Below are 22,306 nucleotides of genomic sequence, written 5' to 3'. Positions count from 1 at the left end.
TCCCTAACGTCATGTTTCTGTAGTTTGTTTTAGTCTTTATTTTGACTTTAAGGTAAGCTATCTCCCAGGCATTGCTTCTCTCTTGTGAAAACCAGCATAATCAGCTACATTACTTTTTAATTAAAGGATAAAAATCTGCCTTTTTATCAGGGTCTGCAGGTGCAGATGTTGAATATTTGCTGATCTGACTGGGAGAAGACAGAAGAGCAGAGTTAATTAATGTTTTTATTTGATCAGGAAATGTACATTTGTTAAAGCATATTTTCAGGTATTGCTGGAGCTTCAGAGAATTTCTTTTCATGATTGAAGAAATTCATGCAGAGAGGCAAACATATACAAAATCAGAGCACTAATGTTAATTTATGAACTATGTAAAACAGAGGGTGTAATGCAAATACAAGCAGTCTCAAATACGTAACTAATCTGTAAACAGGAAAATCATTAAAAGGCCTAAAAAGTAATAATAACAAGCTGAAAACTAATGGCAAAATATAAGGAAATAACATTGTGGAAACAGCCACAATCATACTGGCAAAATTATCTAAAATACAAATTGGTGAAAAATATAGTTGAGTAAATGGAGAAAATACACATATTTATGAAAAATAGTTACGTAGGGCTTTAAAGATGAATTAATAGAAAATTCAAAGTTTCACAGAAACGATATACATTGGAACATTCATGCAAGATAACCAATATATTAAAGATTTTCTTACAAAATGTGTGGACTGTAAATGTAAAGTAAAATGCATGCACATGCAAATATTTGCATAAAATGTACCTGGGATCATAAGGGTACCAAAATTCCACACTGGCAAAAGTAGAAAAATGAAAGGTTTTCATATAAAAAGAATCAAGCAGCATAACAGAAACACATGTCCCCATCGGACATGGTGAGTCTACCACAAACCATGCACAGTCATAGTCGCCTAAGTTCATTTATCAGGTTTGGCTTATAAAATATATCAACACCTTATGGAGAAATGTGGCACTGGCAGATTAGAAATAACTATGTTTTAGCATTCCCTATCAAAAAATTACCACATACAGGTACAGTTCTATGTGTAACTAGAGAACAAGAACTGGTGTGAATGGTATGGTTAAATTAATAAAGTAGATGAAGCACATGTGTACTTGTATGTCCTGCAGGGCATGCCCACCGTTACTATTCATGTTACGTTGTTTATTTTCATTAGGATGTTCTTTGAAATCCCCCGCTCCACTCCCATTGCTTTTGTCAGCTAACCTACTATCTCTGAATGAAGGAAAACTCAACTCATTGATTTAAACGTACTCATTTTTCTAATCCTCAGTCATTGTTCTCCATAAAAAGCCACTGCCAGTGGAATTTCTGTTTGTATACCAGCAGTGATAGTTTTGTGTGGGAGTGTGGTGCTTGTATACATATGTTTCCTGTGATTATGGTGCTGTAAATTTTTTCATCTCATTGAAGCTTCAACTACCTGAAACTTGGCGAAACATAGCAGAACCATTTTGCCATTGTGGCCAAGTAACATTATTTTTATTATATACTTGTTTCTTGCCTTAAAGTGTCCCTGAGAGTTATATAAGGAAATACTGACCCACAGTAATGACCTGCACAAAGCTTATTCCAAAATAGGTCATGTAATGATCATAACCAGTCTTCGGCCATTTGAAAATGGAAGACACTTTAGTACGCGATTACTACAAATATAGACATATTTGCTAACAGATAAGGCAGAAGCCTCTGTAACTAAGGACTGGTGTATTTTAATTTTGAACACTGTAGTACTTTAGCAATCACTGACTGAACGATGCCATCAGTCACTAATTTATATACTCATGAAGAAAATATCCTTTGCTTGAATACGATTCAAATCCATCTGCCATAATCTGTGTAATATCCTTTTATTAGACAGTAAATCAATAGCATATATAACTAAAAGAGGGGGGAGACAGAAAGGAGAGAGTGACACTGAGAGATAGCTGGAATGTTATGTGACATTTTTGCACATTTTTACAGCCACTGCCTATGAACTATGAGTCCTCCGTCCTAGTGTGTTGGCTAATTCATTCTCCTATGCTGGAGTGAGAGTTAATTGGATTGTTCTTTTCTCCCTGACCCTTTCTATGCACACTCAGCTAGGGATCACAAAGGGGCGTGTTTTAAGATCATCTGTGGAAGAGCCCTGCTCCTTTCCCCAGAGAATGAACAGTAGTCTTACTGGTCTCTACCACCTGCACAGTGTGACTCCCCTCAAATCCCCTCATTCCTTTCCCTCCATGCCTTGGACCTGCACAGCTAGGGCTGCCAATCTTTCCCCATTTGCCAGGATCACAGTAAGGGCTACATCCCTGTGTGTCATGGAACCAGGCTGTATTATGTGCGGCTTGACTTCTTTTTGATTGCTAATATGATCAGATACTACTTTGATGTGCTTCTTAATTGGGGAGGAATGACACAAGTGGCAGAAATGGACAGTGTAATTATTATTCAGGAGTTATTGCGTTGCATATGTACAGATGCTATGTTTACCCCAGTTTATGTGCAATATCATTTTGAAAATAAAAATAAACAGATGTTATGAGCATCAATGTCAAAGTAAACTTTATGGTCATTCAGAAATCACACAAATGCAAAACCTGAATGAAATTCTGTGTCTCCGGACTCAATGTGCAGACAACATATAGACTATTTTCACAGGCATCTACCCTACAGACCCCTAATCAAAAACATTGAAATAGAAGGTAAAATACATACAGAAGACTGTCTTGTTTAATATTCTGCATATAATGTCATCATACTGTTAATGAGTTTGTCTATTAGTATAGTGGTCCAGCTATTGTTCTGTAACTACAGGTCATGGTTCACAGTGGTAAATGGCAGAACAGTTTCTGTTCACCAGTACTGATGGATGCTTAGCAGAAAATGAAGGGTACATAAAAAACATCACTGTGCATATATTCTAAACCCCCACCTTCATTCTTCAGTCTTTGTCATTTATAAAATTAAATTAAGTTGCTGGTTCAAAACTGCATTCTGCCCAGTGGCCAGTTGCTCAGCAAAGACTGCTGAGAGCATTATCCCCAGCTTTGTGTGTGATGCACACATCCTTCCTGCATCTGACACTCAGGATGGTAAAGTTAGTGATGAATGCTGCCTGCTGCTCACCTTTATATCTGCTTGCCAGCTAAAGGCTATTGAAGTAGTTAATGAGAGCACCGCTGGAGGTGAGAGTTCATTTACTGTCACTTACTTAACCAAAGGTCATTCTAATTCACTTTTAATATCTGTTAACCCAGTAAGTGAACTGATCCTTATCACACCTATTTCAGCCTTGACTTGGCCCATCCACATAAAACAAAGTTCATCTATATACATTTTCAAGTGCAACAAAGGGAAACAGAAAAGTTACCCCTGGATTGCCCCCGTACTATTACTGGAGAGATGCAGCTCCTAAATACTCTGTCCTATGCATGGATCCCTTCATATCATCTATGGCATGATTCTAGTTATTCTCACTTGTGCTAATATATAACTATCGACCATGGGATGGGTAAGGCCAATCTATAACCAAATAGGATAGGATATTTCAAGCCCCAGCAGAGAACCTGGCTAGGTTTAAAATGGCCCATAAGGACAATTAGCCTAGTACTTACTAATGAACCTATAACAGCAAGAGAAGCCACTCAACCAGTTTGTTTTAGGTGGGTGTGAAGAAACCATATTGCCCAAAGAAAGGCTATATAGATGTAGGGAGAAAACCTCCACACAAGCAGAGACTGGAGGTTAGAAATGAATACTGGACCTGAATTGATAATGCAGAAATCTTGACATTAATACAGTATTCACTTCCAACTTTACTTTCCCCCCTGTCATTCCCAACTATCAAAACAAAATTTCCTCGGATATAACTCCTCCAACTATAAGTAGGGAGCATGTACTCATTAAAAATAAGAACATGGCCTCAGTGGACCCCAATAACACCCCTGGATGCCTCCTGAACAGTTTAAAATATGACTTATCAAGACCCCCTGGAGTCCTTTTACTATAGTCTTAAAACAGACTTTGTACCACATGAATGGAGGAGTGCAATAGTTACCTTCTTTCATAAAAAAAAATGCTGAAACTATAGACCTATTAGTATGACTAATCTTAGTTGCAAAGTCATGGAAATAATCATCAAAGACATAGGAAACATCCAGACACTGGATCCAGCCCAGTTTGTTTTTGTCAAAGAAAGGTCATACTTACTGAATCTGGTGGATTTCTTTGAAAAGGTCACTAAGGCAATGGATAGGGAAAAACTGTGCAAACTGCCTACCTAGATCTGGCTAAAGCATTTGATACAATACCCCATTCGGGCATTGTTAAACGTATGCAACTAATTGTAAACCCTTTTATAACATGCTGTATAGCTGGCTGGCTCACTGATAAGACCCAGGAGGTTAGAATCGATGAGGCCACCTCCAGAAAGAGGCTGTTCACCAGTTGAGTCCCCCAGGGCTCTATGCTAGGCCTGCTCCTTTTTGACATATACTTCTCTGATGTCAAAGCCAGTGCCAAAAGCATCTGGCTAACCAAGTTTGGAGATGATTGCAAACTGGGAGCAGTCACTGAATGCCCATGAGATGAGAACACTCTTGATAGACAAACACCTGGTGCTAAAGCCATTACTTAAAACTCGATACCAAGTAATACATTTTATTGCCTTTCAGGAAGTTGACCACCCTGGGTTAGCTACATCTTCAATAGAACACATTGAAAACTGATTCATTAGTCAGGGATCTGGTAACTCGTGTAGACGCTAATTTAGCCCTGACCAACATGTGTCCAAGGTAGAAAAAAAATACTTTTTTGTTGTTCATCTTATAAGTAAGAGCATGCTGTGTAGGTCCAGTGAAGGCTTCATATCACTGTTCTTGGCCCTCATTAGACCCATCATAGATTATAATACTTTCCTTTGATATGTACCTGACCAGAAATATGCAGCAAATGGAAGGTTCCTTACAAAAAGTATATGGTGAGTAAGCCACCCTATTCTGATCACCTCAAACACCTATCTCTTTACCTGGTATTATACAGACATTTCAGAGGTGACCATTGCCTGGCATAAAAGGCATACTTGGATCCTATTCAGATTAACGTTTTGCACATCCACAAAACAAAGATCATCAGAACTCTAGGTTGTAAGGCCTACATTTTGCTTGCAACATAAACTGAACTTGTTGGAGAGGCAGATATATTTGTAAGAGAATTCCCTTTCTCTAGAACAGGCTCCCCATCCATGTGAGGCAGAGTTCCTCCCTGTCCCTATTTAACTGTAAATAGGACCAATGGATGGGTAATAGGAAATTCACCTGTGGTCTGGCTCCTATGTCTCTGATGGACAGAGGCAGTTAGTAAATCCTCCTCTTATAAATAAAATGTGTGGGTCACATTTGGGTTGCACAGCTAGGCTTTACAAAGGTACTTGTGGTCATTGGCCTAGTATACACTCATGAATCTATGAACTATATTGCCAGCACCGTTGCCTACCTACAATTAATTACGAAGCAGTTAAGCTAGCACTAATCAAAAATTAATAAAGCCATCTCATCCTGCTGTACATCAAAGTAAACATGATTACAAATGGTAAAACCAGAAAATCAGGGAGAAAGTATTAGAAGACAGCTTGAGAAGTAGTGACATCCTTGCATGAAGTGGGGTCAATGTGGACAACACACTTAGAAGGGATCATTTATGGCTTGTGACCTTTTGATAATCTGCCATCCCTGGTGCCTCATTTCATTTCATACAACTGTAACGCTGTAGACTCGACACATCTGCAGTTACATTATAGGAGTGTCATTCTCAGTGAACGGACAAAGCATGACTTGTCTACAGAGTCACAGCATTAGAGGCATGTCATTCTCAATGAACGGACAAATCATGACATGTCTATAAAGACACAGCATTATAGGCATGGCTATAACTTGTTAGGTGGGGGATGAGTGTAGGGAAACCATAGCTTAAGGTGTTGTGACAATGTAGGCTTTCTTGTGTGAATGTGAATTTCTTTGGTCTGTAATCCCTTTACAAACAAAATGCACAATTCATGTAAATATGATCTTGTATCTGGTGGCCTATAGTTTACTGTCACTCCCACTTAGCATTTTTAAAGACATCATTGTAGCTCTGATGGTACAGTGGTATTATCTGCCTTCTAAGTATAATATGACAATCCACTACCAGTTCAGCGTAAGCACTAAAATGGAACAGTGTCTGCAGAATCCTCTTTGACAGTGGCTGTCCACTGACTGAAGTAGAAATGTGTTTGAATTATACACAGTCTTAGATATAATTTGGCCAAAATCTTACACATGGCAGGAGGTCTGTGCTGCTGATTTTTGCATTTCACACACACTGTAGATAATAGAGAGAGTGATGATAAAGATTGTATTTCTTTATATGCTTTACACTCCACTAGATTATCAATTATGTAGTCTGTTTTGTTCTGCTTGGCCCAGAATTATTGAGGGTACAGTAGTCCATAAAGGTTCTTAAATCATACAGAATGGGGGAGGGGGAGTTAATGCACACTGATGATGCAATTAATTATATGTATCAGAAAGTCTGCATTTGGAAATAAAAGGAGCTAGGTTACCATACAACTAAAAATAGTGTTCACAAAGATGGCTATTGTGGAGTCAAGAGGTAATCCGAGCAAGCTGGTGTGCATATTGGTATGTTAAGGTGTCTTATTTTTGGGAACCTGTCATTATGCTTTTGAGATTTGAGGGATGCATGACAATATGGAGTATTATAGCTAATACTTCTGGAGAATTAGCTAGTGAGGGTGAAGGCCATTAGAGCACCATGAACTGATGCAGTGAAATGAATAATTAAACATTTTGCAATAAACCACACAGATTAATTTACTGTGATATACAGATCCTGCAACTTTAGCCAGTATGCTCAGCAAGCTAATTTACAAGTTTTTCCTCAAATACATCAGTATGAAGTATAAAGCACACACTGGAAATGCATGTATTTACTTGTCTGTCATAGTAAGCCAAGCACAACAGTACACCAAGGATGCTTTATGACCATTAATGCATCTATGACCTTTGCATACAAACAGAGGCTGTCTTTATCTAGTTCATTTTCTATGTAAGTGGTAACAACAAGGTCACTCGGGTATACAGGGAGACTGAATGAAAACTTGAACAATTATTTTTTTAAGTCCATTCTTCCAGGGTGTACTCGATTCAGAAAATAAATTCCCTTTTCTGACATTGTAATGTGTGACTTACAGTTGATAGTATTAAATCTGGCTGTTTAATTGGGTGCTTCCCTTAGCAGGGTAGGTGCATGGAGAGTGGTTTTACCCACTACAAAAAATGCTTGCTATTTAAGTGTCTTTTAGACCAATTTGCTGCATCAGCAACAGCTTCAAAAAATCAGTCTACAACTACTGATACAGAGAGACATCTGTTACACATCACACAGTGATATTTTTTCTGTCCTTTGCATAATGTGTTATTTAGGAACATGACTTTCACATTGTGTATTGTATAATTTCGGTCTCTCATTTTTTTTTTTTTTGAGAACCCAGTTCATTGAAAGGACTATGACTCTGAAAAGAAGTTAGGAATATCTATGAAGATGAAAGATCACTGATGATTTAGTTTGGTTAAAGGCAGAATGGAGACAGTGAGAAACGGGTACATGTGTAGGGAGAAAAGATGAGTGCACGAGCTGATAGAAGGCTAAGGTTCTTCCAGAAAAGGGGAAAAAGAGAAACTAAAATTCAAGGCATAATACATTGTAATTTTTCATCTAAAACAATATACATTTTGTGATCTCGGAGTTAAACGCACACACACACATATATATATGTATATATGTATATATGTATATATATATGTATATATATATATATATATATATATATATATATATGTATATATTATAGATATACACACATAATTAAGGGGTGTCATAGGGTGCAGGGGGCTTACCCCTGTGAAAACAAAGAATTTAAACCCTCTCCCTGATTTTGGGACTTTTTTTCTTCATTTTTTTTTACTTTGTCCATATTTCTTTCTATAAAAACTTGAAAAGTATACAGGTGAGGAATAGAGTGGTTAATATTTCTAATGTTGTATGTTGGTGTATCTCTGAATAGTCTGAAAGTTAGTGGTGGAAGGTCGTAATCTTAATAAGATGAAACAGTTGAGACACGAGTAAGAAAAACAGCTTGTTCTTTTAGAGGTAGAGTTACCTTTTTCACTGGTTTTGCAGTGGTGGTCATTTTCAAGGGTGAGATTACTGAGCGTGTATATGATAGACTGAGTGGTAAGATGCATTTTTTTTTTTGGAGACTGCAGCAATCAGAGGGAGACCATATTTTATCTGAGACAGTAAGATTCCTTTTCTTACGGAATTCTTCCAGGGTTTCGATAGAAAGGGGATGCCATTTATCCAGGAATAGGAGAGAGTTTTATTTGGTGTGTGTGTAGTGCTAGTGGAGCTGGAAATTTGAGAAGTGTTCCAAACAAATTTCTAGGTATTTGAATTAAATGACATTTTGAGTAGTATTATTCAGTTGGTTGAGGAACTGTAGATGTCTGGAGATAGAAGTGAGCTTTTGTCTTGTATCAAAAACTTTGTTTTTGATTTAGTAGTTAAGCAGTAGTTGTTTGGGCGGCCACGGTGGTGCAGTGGTTAGCATTGCCACCTCACAGCAAGAGGTTCTCTGGTTCGATCTTTGGCTGGGGTGCCTTCTGTGCGGAGTCTGCATGTCCTACCTATGGTCACGTGGGTTTCCTCCGGGATCTCCGGTTTCCTCTCACATCCCAAGGACATGCGGTAAGTGGATTGATACTCTAAATTGGCCCTAGGAGTGAGTGCATGAGTGTGTGTGCCTTCTGTAGAAGGTTGGGCACCGAGCTGGCAACTCGATACCATAAAACTCCACTGCCAATCATGAGCGGACAGGTGATCCGCTGTGGCGACCCCTAACCGGGAAAAGCTGAAAGAAGAAGAAGAAGTTAAGCTGTAGTTGTTTAACATTGAGCCATTGACTAAGGGCATGAAAATCAGCCAGAAGTTAGAATACAAGATGAAACAGAATGGTTAGAGTGGACTAGGACCATGTCATCAGCATAAAGCAGGTGAGGAAGATGGGGTAACACAAAATGGTGTTTGCTATATAGATATAAAATAGGAGAGTTGCCAGAGTAGACTCTTAGGGACACCTTCCTGCAAAGCGACTGATGGAAATGTTAATGAATTGAAATTCACTGAAAAGTGATGGTTAGAAGGGTAGATTCTGAACCAAGGTATTGTGCCATCACTAATGCCTATTTCAGTGAGATAGTCTTTGGGAACTGAGTGATCAACAAGATCAAAGGCTTTGATGAAGTCAATAGCAGTGGCTCCAATAATTAGGCCTTTGTCTGTTCCAACAGCAATGTTGTCTCTGAGTGTTCAAATACCTCTAGATGTACAGTGACCAAATCAAAAGCCACATCGGTCTTGAGAGAAAAGGTGGTATTGGATGATGTATTGAGTGAGATGCAAGTAAAAAGTCATTTTTTCCATAATCTTTCCTAGAACATGGAGAATAAAAATGGGCTGGAAATCTGAAGGAGTGGATGAATTTGGTTTTCTTAGAGAGGGGCATTTTTCCAAATATTAGCAATAATATTAGTTGTAATACACAGGTTATAGATGTGTGTCAATGGGGTTATGAAGTTGTCTCTATAAAGATTTTGTAAATATATAGACTCTGAAGAAGAAAGAGGCACATGCCTCAATCCAGTCTAAGTAAATCAGTGGATACCATTCTAAAGATTGCTGGCTCTGTGTCTTAGTGTGGAAAGCAAAACTGCCTGAGAAATTGTCCACTGGACAATTAGTTATCCAACAGAACAGTGTTGGTGCTGTGTCTTGGCATGGAAAACTAAACTACCTGATAAATTGTGGACAATTAACATAACAGTTTGAAATACAAGGCAAAACCAAAGAAAATGGACCAGCTAAACTCATAAATCTGAATTATAAGTAACTAACTGTGTCATCCTGTGAGGAAAGTAGAATGGTCATGTGAAGCACCAAACTGTGTTTTCTGTAAGCAGCAACACAATCCAGGAGCCTGCTAATTAAATCAACAACTATTAAACTAATGGACTTTGAAGGAACATATTTCCTAATTTGCATTAGTCTAGAGTGAAGAAATGCTTTTATTTTCTTTTTAATCAAATAACTAATTTTGTGGGTTTCTGGCAACAGTTGGCAGGTGCTCTTGGCTTTGAATAAAATTATTTCTGGAACTTTTCCACAAATTAGAATTTGTTCAGGAGTTTCATTACTCATTCCTCAGTTTTTATTGATGTCATCTGTTGTATAATATTCCATGGATAAATACCTTTTTGTGTAAAAATTGAATTTTTAGATCCTTCTAAATAGTTGCATTAAATTTATTAAGATTTTGAATTAAAATACATTGCCTGACTGCATCTTCCCAACTGAAAATCACTTCCTCAGTCTTCATGGAAAATACTTAGTCTTATGGCAGAGCATTTCCTACTCAATCTCTGTTTGCATACATTTTCATTATACAGGAGTTTTTGCATACACTATTGTTAGCTGCAGGAGAAGAAAATTCTACTCAAATATCTTTTTCATAAGCTAATCTTGTCTGCATTCTGCATTTATCGTAATTCAGTAAAATGTTAGTGCAGGTTCTAAAGGAAACGTTAGCTTTTTCTGTCAGAATGTGAAAGTACTTCAGATAGATAATTGTAAACGGTAAGGAAAGCTGTAAAGAAAGCTGTTAGCCTTCACTGCCAGAACTTGTAATGTTTTCAAATACTGTGTAGGGATAGATGGGATGGATGTAATAATGCAATTTATTCCTTTTAAAAAGCCATACTAACGTAGCATAAATAGAATGGAATATATACAGTGGATGCAAGAGTTAGTCCAGTAACAGTTTTATTTAAAAATAACAAGATATGCTCCTCATTTTGGCAATGGAAAGTTAAACAGAGTATACCACTGTGCCAAAATTATCTTTACTAGCTTTCACTGTTATTGGCCAAATCTGATTTATTTTCTGTGATTGGAATGTAATTTTAATAAAATGGAGTTTACTAAAAAAGGACCAAAAAATAACATTCTAAAATAACACTCATCAGTAATTATTTCTGTGTAGGGATTTGTGTATATGCATGTGCGTATGTATCTATATTCAAAGATAACTTGTGCTGTTAAGTTCTTCGTGATAGAAGATTCTTTCCTGCATCAGCCACAAAAACTCATGGTGAGTTTCAGACAGGCAATCAATTTGATTTTCTTTGTCAACCATTAATGACAAAAACAGGAATGGATCAGTCTTGGATAGTTTGCTACTACTTCCCTAATGGGAGAAAAATAATTCCAACCCACGTATTAAAACCCTTGAGAAGGTAATTACTGATAATAATATCAGTCATGTGGAAGGATAAAGCAGCTTATTTTAAGTAAAGTAGATAGTTTGTTTATATTCACTTTACCTGTGTCATAGATTTATTGCCATTTAAATGACTGATTGATAACCAAAGCAACATTGGCAATATGTTACTTTCTAAAACAGCCCATATAGAACAATACAAATAACCTTATTAATGTATTATCTCAACCCTCACAACACACTAAAAATATTATAACTCTGCACTAAAACACAGTGTAAAAATGTAAATATTTTTGTTACTCTTATTCTTTTCTATTTTATTTAATGCTTAGTATAATGTTGTGTTGTATTTGTGCTGCAAATATGACTGTATTCCCCAAGATTTTGTGTTTCTATTTATTAACTTATTTTTAAGCATGAAATTCCTGTCTCAGTTTAAGGAGGGCAGTTATTCATTACCAAACATGGATTTTTTTTTGCATTTTTTTCCTTTATGTTTTTTTATGCATCTTCATATGGAAAAGTTCATATTTTTTATGTGATTCATGATTTTGTTTTTACAGGTTTGACACTGTGGTCTCTCTTTTGTATGTCTTTCTATGGAGAGGTAATATTTTTATGTGTGTTCATTTCATGTTGAAATGTGAATGTGTTTTATTATTTTAATATATTGTAGCAGTGTTAGTATCATCTATGGGACTATATTTTGTATTTTTTATTGAATCTGGCTTTCTATAAGGGTACTTTATTTGCAGGTATATCTATAGATATCTAAGATCAAATTCTCTGAGTATCAAATTCCTGAATTATAAAATAGTGAGGAACACAATATTAGTTGCTGTTTTCCATAGAGTCTCACTGTCTGTGAGATTTCAAATAGTGCACTGATACTTAACAGTGATTCCTTTGTTTTGGGAAAGTTTTCCCTTCTTTGTGTTTGTAGTGTTTCTGCAAACCATGGGACTGGTATATATAACTTTTGTAAGAGTGGATTTTGCTCTCACATGGGTGGTTCAGGGCTTGCCCCCCTCCCAAACATACACAAAAATACTTACATTTGCTGATTTTAGTTTTTTATCTTTTATTCATTTGTATTTGAGGTTTTGATTCCTCATTGTATTAAACGTTGCAGTTTCCTAAGAGAATGTTACTTGCAGTATCTATACGTTTTACGTTATCACTGTTTTTTATTTTTTATATTTGTGTTCTGCAGTGCTACATCTTGCTATCTGGTATGATTCTGTGTTGACTTCGGTGCTTTAGTATGATTTAATGAGTTCTCTTCTTACAGTTAGTTACTACATAGGGGCTACTGCTGTCTGCAATCTGTTGTTTGTAAACCCACCCATAGTCAAGTTACCTAGTTGTGCTACCTGAATGTTTCACCAGTGTGACTTAAAACCAAGCACTAATTTGCATTCTGTTCTTAGAATGAGCATTTCTTTTTCAAAATTATGTAAATTGTTCTGTGCTTACATATTCAGATTCAGAAAAATTTTGCGACATAATGCTAAAACATTTGCTTGACAACTGGCCACACACATGGTGTGTATGTATGATTCAGGAAACCCAGCTGCATGTGCAGTTAGACCAAGACATGCTGTCAGCTGCACTACATGCTAATGATGGTATAATGAAGCAAAACTAGCTGTCGGAGTGATTCAGAAATGTTTAAATGCCACAAAACAAAGCTGTGCCTACTTTATATTTAAACTCAGCAATATGCTTGTGTTCAGTTAAAGTATGTTCTGCAAATATACTTGGAGATGCCACAGTCATAGAAGATGTGTGCTTGCAGGAGGCCAAAATCATACACTCAGAGTGTGTGACTGAACTGCCCCCCCCCCCCCAAAAAAAAAAAAAAACTGAAAATCAGCACAAAGGCATACATAGTATTAAGTATTGCTTGTAGGAGGCTCTCACTGCTTGAGAGTGTTCTATATTGCACCTGAGGAAAAATGCGGATAAAATATGTTTGTGTATGTATGTATGTGTATATATACATATATATATATATATACATATATATATATATATATATATATATATATATTTATATAGTATGTATATGTCTGTGTGTGTGTATGTATATATGTGTATATATGGTTCCCCTTCACAAAGTCGAATGGCCACAATCTCAAGTCATATGGTCGAGACCATATGCTTGAAATTGTGGAAGCTCGACTCTGTGAATGGGGAACGGCATACAGCACAGAATGGGAGATTTCCCTTTCTGTGCTGTAGTGCAATCTTGGAGTTGGAATAAATAAGTAGCGGGGGAGTGCAGCCCCCCACGTGGGGGGTGCAGGGGGGCTTTCCTCCTGTAGAAACACTTTGTTGTGTTATGTTTTTCTGTTTTTTAGCTCCCTTTCATGAAGTTGAGCTTCAGAAACTCAAGCATATGGCTTCGGCCATATGCATTTCGAGTTTCTGAACGTTCGACTTTGTGAAGGGGAACTATATATATATATATATATATATATATATATATATATATATATATATATATATATATATATATATATATGTATATATACACACACACACACACACACACACACACACACACACACACACATAAAAAGACAGCTATAGAAAATTATGAACCCACTGTGCACCTATAAGCAAACCAGTCAAGAGCAGGGAACAGTTATTAAAATTTGCACAGGGAGCTGGTTCTGCCAGAAAGTGCACTAGATGAAACAGCACCCTGGCTAGAAGTATGTGCTTTAAAGATCTTCTTAATGCAGTGAGGCTCTCTGCTTGCTTCATACCTCTCAACCTCTTTGAGCAAGAAATCTGGACAAAGCCATAAATAATAGTGAGACAGAGGCCCAAAAATAGGGACAAATTTTAACTATTGCTCTTACAAAGTTAGAAAGTTGATAGAATAACAGGTTTTGCATTTGCGTGCATTTTCTGAAGGGTATGAACTGTGAAACTCAAATATCTGTCATTATTTTCTAACTTCAGTCTTTGATGAATTGCCACTAATTTGGCAGAAAACCACAATTTTATGAAAAACAAACCAAAATATGAGGCAAAAATCTGGACATTCTGCAAACATCTGTGCAGTTGCGAGGTATGCATGTCATCATGTAGACTGACATGTCTGGGCATGATGATTATGCTATTTAGGACTTATTATTGTTTAGCACTCAATTTGCATAATGACAAAACTGGTGAACATTTGCTGGAGATGTTTACATGATGTTGTGCACATGCCTGAGCACCAGTGGGCAACTCCATGTCTGAACACTCAGCCTATTTTTTAGGGGTGTGGGAATTGCCATTCTGTGTTTAACCATCTGCAGATGGAGTCCTTGTAAAGAGTGCATTCTCAGCAGCATATCATGGATGGAGGACTGTCATGTTTCACAACTTAAAGAGCTATTTCAAACTATAATATAATACCTATATTTTCATTGTTTGCCATCCATCATACAAATGAAGTGGCTGTTGATGCCCAGTGTTGTATGACAGATGGGACATACAAGAACTGTTTTATTTCAGAGGTGCGAGCAGGAGCCCAAGACTTTTCTGTGCATTCTACAGGAAGGCTATCCTGAAGCGTAGAATAATTTGGCCAATGCTGTTATCCATGCAACTGGCATGCCATGTACATGGAGACAGTTCTGCCACCATTCTAGTAACATGGCATCAGAATACTGACCACATTCACCTGCGGGAGGGAGAAGTTAAGTTACAGGTACCACATCCGTCTGTAAGTACAGCTTTCAGGTGGGCCATCCACACTTTTTGCAATATGTCCCTTTTATGTCTCTAGCCCTTGAAGAGATTGAAAGGAACTGGCAGATACACAGGGGCAGATTGGAGTACCTCAGCAAGCATTGAGGTGAGTATTCATGCAGTCATAAAAAGTTTGGCTTTTAATATTTACAGGAGTACACAAATAAAAATATGGTATAACCTTCATACACCAGCACCACATCTATCGGTACCAATATGGATCAAAGGTGTTATGTTAGGCATGCTTTTAAGCCTTTTTTTTCTAGGTGGACAAAATGGATCTTCATGTTAAGTGTTTTTGTTGTCACATTGATGAGGGTGTCATTGGGATCAATCCCCTCCACTCCCCACACATGTACACACTGGTGTGATTGGAAAAGCATTTTGGGGATATTTTTCTGACTGGTAGAATCACTGAAGCAGCACATGGTCCATATATGTAAGGTCATCATTACTGGTTTGCTGGACATGTCGCAACTTACAGTAGGACTGGCTGTCTTGTAACTAACAGCTGTGACTGAAATATGTCTGTCTGAGCAGCACATTTACTTTGTATACATACGTATTTGCAGACCTCAAAAATACATCACTGGCTACAGACAGGTGTTGATCTAGCTAAATAGCCACAGCTGTTAATGCTCTATTTGTACTACTTTATGTCAAGTTGCTGTTGTTTTAGCAAAGTGTATTGTATTTAACTGTATTAGTAGCAATAATAGTTAGAAAGCAGTTTTGGTTCTTTTGGTATTTTCTCCCCCGCCCTCTTTGTAGCTATCCTTTCTCTTACATAAATATTTATTTTTGTTTTTCTCGTTTTGTTTTACTACTATATTCAGCAGCACAGCAACATACAACCAGCCCAACATTGAGGTCTATTATCCCCACCAGAGTTGACAGCAGAAACTCCAGCACAATAAAGCACATCTGCATTGAAGCCACAATGCCACAGTTGTTTCAACACCTCCTGTCCTACCTGAACCACCTGCATCAAGTAGCCCTGAACTGGAGTCTGAAACAGTAGCAATGTGAATGAAGGTGAGACCTTTGTCACCCATCAGTACCTGGTAGCTACTGTGGGAGATATCACTGACATGAGGTTAAAGGCACACATCAGCCATGTGGAGACCATACACCTCTGACTCAGTGAGTCCTATCACTGTCCAACACTGGCTTCACCTTCTCAACCAGAATGCAGTGATGACAGCACCCATATTAAAAGTAACCTCCAACTGTTTCTTTACTGGAAAAGACTGCATCTGTAAATGCCCATTTCTACCCCCCCCCCACACTTGGTGTCCCCCTCTCTTTTGTGTCATTGCCCACCCTTGCTAGTTTTACAACCCCTACTAACTGTTACCTTCCCTGTTTGTCTGACGTCTCCTTCAGTATTGTACTTCTTCTCCCTTATTGTGTTACCTCGCAACCTGTTAGTCTTTTCTGACTTTCCCTGCTACCTAACCTACCCCTCTCGCCCTCCAATTGCTTCCTTTCCTTCCTTCCCTAAGTTTACCTTCTTTTAAAAAAATAGGCACTTATCCCCCAAAAATGTTTATTCCACCTACTCCAGCTCTATCTTGATTATGCCATATTTGCTCACCTTCTGTTGTACTCTGTAATTGCTTCTTCTTTTCGTCTATATGCTTTACTCTCATTTGTAACCTTTAATCTGGTCAAACTAAAGATAAGCACCATACTCGGGTCTCAAAAGGACTTATAAAACAATTATGTTTTTGTGGTTGTGCAGTGTATGACTAGTCAGAGAGAGCACCCTCAATGCTCATGTGTAACTAATGGGAAATGGAACTTTTCATTGTGCAGCAAAAATAAAGACCAGATAATGTCAAGCCCTGCAGATATTGCCATTGCTCATGCAAACCAGCTGAATGCTGTTGCATGGCAACTGTCAAATATGATATGGAGTAAAACTTATGTCTTCATTCTGACTGCTGCTATGCTGTTAATGCCTTGCTATGTTGACTGTCAATGCACAAAGTGGGGTATTGCAATACCCTCATGGTTATATTTTTATTTTGCTTTTCCCCCGCTTTTATTCATATTTAACATTTGCATGATATGTTTCATTTGATCCCTTCAGTAGGATGTCTGCATTCACTCGTTTTGTTAATGCTTTGTTTGGGAACATATCACTGAAGAAAGTCATGCATTAAAATCCTTTGAGGCCTATCTTTTTATTTCTGCCTCCAGTCAGCTCTTGTATAACATTCCTCTGATAAGCACTTCCCTATCCCATTTAGTAGGACTTCTACAGTGCTGTGTTTAGGATCATGTCACTGAAGAATGTTCTGGGTTCACATACCTCAAGGCCTGTCTTTTGATTTCTGCTTCCAGTCTGCTTGTATGTAACATTACCCTGATATACGTTTCTCTGACCCCTTCACTAAGACTGCTGAAGTTTCTCGCCTTACTAATACTCTGTGAAGGAGAATATAATCAAAAAATCCAGGGTTCAAATCTCCTTAGGAGGGTCTTTTGATTTCTGATTCTAGTCTGTTCTTATGTAACATTCTTGTGATGTGCTTCCCCGACCCCTTCAGTAGGACTTCTGCAATGCCTCACCCTGTGTTTAAAACAATATCAATAGAAAGGGTGACATGTTTAAATCCCTTCAAGGTTGATATTTTGTATTTCAGTATGTTTACACTATAGTACAGGTACACTGATTAAAATAAAAAAAAAATGTGTTAATGTAAGGAATGCTATAAGTCATATTACTTTACTCTACCCCCACCTGTCCTGTCTGAGTTTCACATTGTCTATTCACAAATATCTCAGATGGATGGATGTTTTTGTGTGTATGGTCATACTTCCTTTGCCAGTATGTTCTGAATCACCGCTATGTTCAGCAGATCCCTTTGTCATCTTCTGACATTTTCTGTTGTTTTCGTTACCCTACTACCATCTCTACACTCAAGCCTTGCTTTGCTCCATAAATCACTTTCCGCATATCCTTTGTCTTGATTTACAACAAATGAACATCACCATGGTATCACCATCTATATGTACAACATAAAACCAAGAAGCTTGTATGTAATTAGTGTTTACCACTGATGCTCTTGTTTTTCTGTTTTACATGTTGGTCTAGTATGATCTTCCCATGTGTCTCTGTTTGGGCTGCGACAAGCAGCTACACATCCCATACACTGGCCTGGCTGCATGCATTAGTAATGATGATCTGGGATATTGTACATGCATAATAAATAGAGTTGACTAGGTGATGACACAACAGTTCTGAATCCCTGAAAATGTATTTGTTATTGCAAATCTATGTAGAATAATTATATGTAGCACTGTGTAATGAAATTTACTCCAAGTTACTATACCCATGAGTCTTCCATGAAAAAGGGTCCATGGTTCAGCACTACTTAACTAATTCATAATTGAAATTAAAAGCTAAAACAAAAACATGTTCATTAAATCCAGTTTCATATGATGCAGATAGAGTGATGATGTGAGAAGAGTATAATAATACCCCCTATAATGGAAATACTCGTTCTAGGGATCTAAACTTCTTCTGCAATGTTTTGGAGGGTTCGGGTATACCTTGCAGAGCATACCACTGCCGTGGAATAGACTCAACATCCACATTAAACAAAGTTCATCCTTGTCCATTTTCAAGTGCAACTTGAATCAATGGATGGGAAGCAGAAAATTTACCCCAGGACTGCTCCCTGTACCACAAGTGGACAGATACAGCTCCTAAATGCTTTATCCCATGCATGTGTCCCCTCAAATTAGCAATGGTATCAACCCAGTTATTGTTACTAGGGTGGATATATAATTATAAACTATGGGATAGGTAAGGCTAATCTATAACCAAATGGGATAGGTTATTCTGAGCACAAAAAGGGAAACTGACAAGGATTAAAATAGCCTAATAAAGCAGACAGCCTAGTACTTACCTATGAATCTATAAACATATAATAATCTAAATATATGGCACTTTAGCTCAGATATTGTTTTATTAAATGGATGTTCATGCAAAATATACAAACATACAGGAGTAAGTGGAAACAGTATATATAGTGGGTTAAAAATAATTGATCACAGGCATGCTAGTATTTTTTGCATAAAAAAACAGTGCAAGAAACTTGTGTGGAAGTTTTTTTTTTCAATTCCTGTATGTCTAGCTAATCACTATATATTAAAAAACAGAAAATGGTAGTAGAAGTAGCAAACTTAAAAATGTCCTAAATCAAAATAATAAAAACTTATTTTAAAATAGTATTAATATTATACAGAATTATTAACTCTATTAGGTATTCAGAATGAATCCAAGCAGGGTAGACGGTCTGTTTCCAGTTGAAAATCCTTTAAGCACAGACGAGCGATACAAACAAAACAAAAAAATTAAACACAGAATGATAGTTTCATCTCAAACTTTCTGACTAATATACCTGTTATCAGATATGAGAGTGGTTTATTTAGTTGGAAAACAAAGTGTATGGGTATACATAATAACAAGTTAAAATCCCTTCCCCTATCCTTAGTGTGATATTCAAGCTGGTACTGCCCTATTTATCAATGTCCTAATAATTTAAACCTTGCGCACTTTAAATAAAATTAATAAAATAATAATAACGATGTAATAAAATTTATGTGGTATGTCTTATTAAACAGATTATTATTAAACCAAGTCTGTGAATTTATCAAAGACGTTATAATACAAGGTTGGAAATATTTAAACATTAGACTATTAGGCAATCAAAAACATATATTTTGGCATCCAGAAAAATACATTGTCTAAAATATAATCTATTTCCATAAATTATTATTAAAAAAATCACTTTCATCTATCTAGATGTCTTCAAGTCTGTGTGCAAGAAACCTATATATATATATATATATATATATATATATCTCTACAGAAAATCTTAAAAAAATAACCAATATGAATATTAAAAACAGCAAACCAAAATTAAAACAAGAATGCAACATTATATGTACATTTAATGAGTAAATTAAACCGGGAAAGTACATTAATTTATTGCTGGCAGGTGTGGGATAGTAAAAAAAAAAATAGTGTCCTTATAAAGTAGTGAACATTTCATATAGAATAAAATTAAAATCAATACTTAAATAAGGATAGTGGAAAAATAAAATAAAATAATATTAATCTTGTAAGCAATGTAGTTATTTTCGAAGTTCCAGTATGCTTTGAAGTGAACAGTAATAATTTAGTACAGGCTTTCTGAAAGAGTTCAGCTTTAATTGCCATATGACTTCACATTTCCAGTACATTCAGGATATCGCCTTCAAGATCACCCATGTCTATGCGATCCAGTATCTGGAACTTAAACCCTGTATGTCTTCTATGCATAAAAGGTGTTTATCTAGTGCATTGTTTTTACAACCACAGTGGATTTCTGCCAGGTTAAGAAGGGACGTGATGATTAGAGATCAGCAGTATGGTTTCATGCCGGGAAAGAGCACTACAGATGCGATGTTTGCTCTGAGAGTGTTGATGGAGAAGTACAGAGAATGTCAGAAGGAGTTGCATTGCGTTTTTGTAGACTTAGAGAAAGCATATGACAGGGTGCCTAGAGAGGAGTTGTGGTATCGTATTAGGAAGTCAGGAGTGTCAGAGAAGTATGTAAGAGTGGTACAGGATATGCACAAGGGTAGTGTGACAGCGGTGAGCTGTGCGTTGGGAGTGATGGATGTGTTTAAGGTGGAGGTGGGGTTACATCAAGGATCAGCTCTGAGACCTTTCTTATTTGCAGTGGTGATGGACAGGTTGACAGATGGGATTAGACAGGAGTCCCCATGGACTATGATGTTTGGAGATGACATTGTGATCTGTAGTGAGAGTAGGGAACAGGTGGAGGAGACCCTGGAGAGATGGAGATATGCTCTAGAGAGAAGAGGAATGAATGTCAGCATGACTAAGACAGAATATATGTGTGTGAATGAGAGGTAGGATGGAGGAAAGGTGAGGAAACAAGGAGTAGAGGTGAGGAAGAAGGTGGATGAGTTTAAATACTTGGTCAATAGTTCAGAGTAATAGTGAGAGTGGAAGAGAGGCGAAGAAGAGATTACAGGCAGGATGGAGTGGTTGGAGAAGAGTATCAGGAGTGATTTGTGACAGACGAGTACTTGTAAGAGTGAAAGGGAAGGTCTACAAGAGGTTAGTGAGACCGACTATGTTATATGGGTTGGAGACAGAGGCATTGACAAAAAGGCAGGAGTTTGAGCTGGATGTGGCAGAGTTAAAGATGTTAAGATTTGCACTGGGTGTGACGAGGTAGGACAGGATTAGTAATAAGTATATTAGAGGGTCAGCCCAGGTTGGAAGGTTTGGAGACAAAGCCAGAGAGGCAAGATTACATTGGTTTGGACATGTGCTGAGGAGGGATACTGAGTATATTGGGGAAAAAGATGCTAAGGATGAAGCTAAAAGGTAACAGGAAAAGAGGAAGGCCTAAGATAAGGTTTATGGATGTGGTAAGGGGGGAAATGCAGGTGGTTGTTGTGACAGAGCAAGATGCAGAGGACAGGAAGAAATGGAAACAGGTGACCCGCTGTGGCGACCCCTAATGGGAAGAGCCGAAAGTAGATGATGATGAGTGGATTTCTGCCAGTTGACATGAAATCCTATGATTACATTTATTTATTGTCTTGCCAACATAAAATGCATCACATTGTTGCACTGCGTCCTATAAATTACTTTTATAGTATTACGGTGAACCCATGCACAGGTCTTAATGAGTTTCTTTAAATAAGGGCAATAAAAAGTATCACCTTGCTGTGTATGTGTAATTTATCTGTACATATATATATATATATATATATATATATATATATATATATATATATATATATATATATAATGTATACATATATATATGTATGTATGTATACATATATATGTATGTGTGTGTATATATATATATATATATATATATACACACACACATACATATATATACATATATATAAATGTGCATATATAAATATTGCATTGGGACACACACATATATATATATGAGCGAAAATGAAAATAAAACCTGCTGCACACCATGTCGATAAGAACACCAACTGCGTAAAAGCCAGAATAAGTCTATTAAATAAAAAACTGTTGGTGTCAGCTCCAGTTACCTTTTTGTTAGTGAGAA

General features: G+C 37.0%; 1 protein-coding gene across 2 annotated transcripts in view; it reads left to right on the top strand.

Annotated features, from left to right (window-relative positions):
• LOC122812081 (gamma-aminobutyric acid type B receptor subunit 1-like) overlaps positions 1-22,306 on the top strand; it is a 2,214,644-nt gene that overhangs the window by 318,619 nt on the left and 1,873,719 nt on the right. The window contains exon 2 of one of the 2 annotated variants that reach the window (XM_044084350.1): positions 11,987-12,030. The exons of the other annotated variant lie outside the window; for it this stretch is intronic. The gene's annotated coding sequence lies outside the window, so the exon portion shown is untranslated. The remainder of the gene's footprint in view (positions 1-11,986; positions 12,031-22,306) is intronic. 2 annotated transcript variants of the gene reach the window in all.

This window comes from Protopterus annectens, chromosome 9.part0, assembly GCF_019279795.1.
Source record: "Protopterus annectens isolate FY-2018-M chromosome 9.part0, PAN1.0, whole genome shotgun sequence".
NCBI lineage: Eukaryota > Metazoa > Chordata > Ceratodontiformes > Protopteridae > Protopterus > Protopterus annectens.
This window is presented reverse-complemented; position numbering and strand designations above follow the sequence as displayed.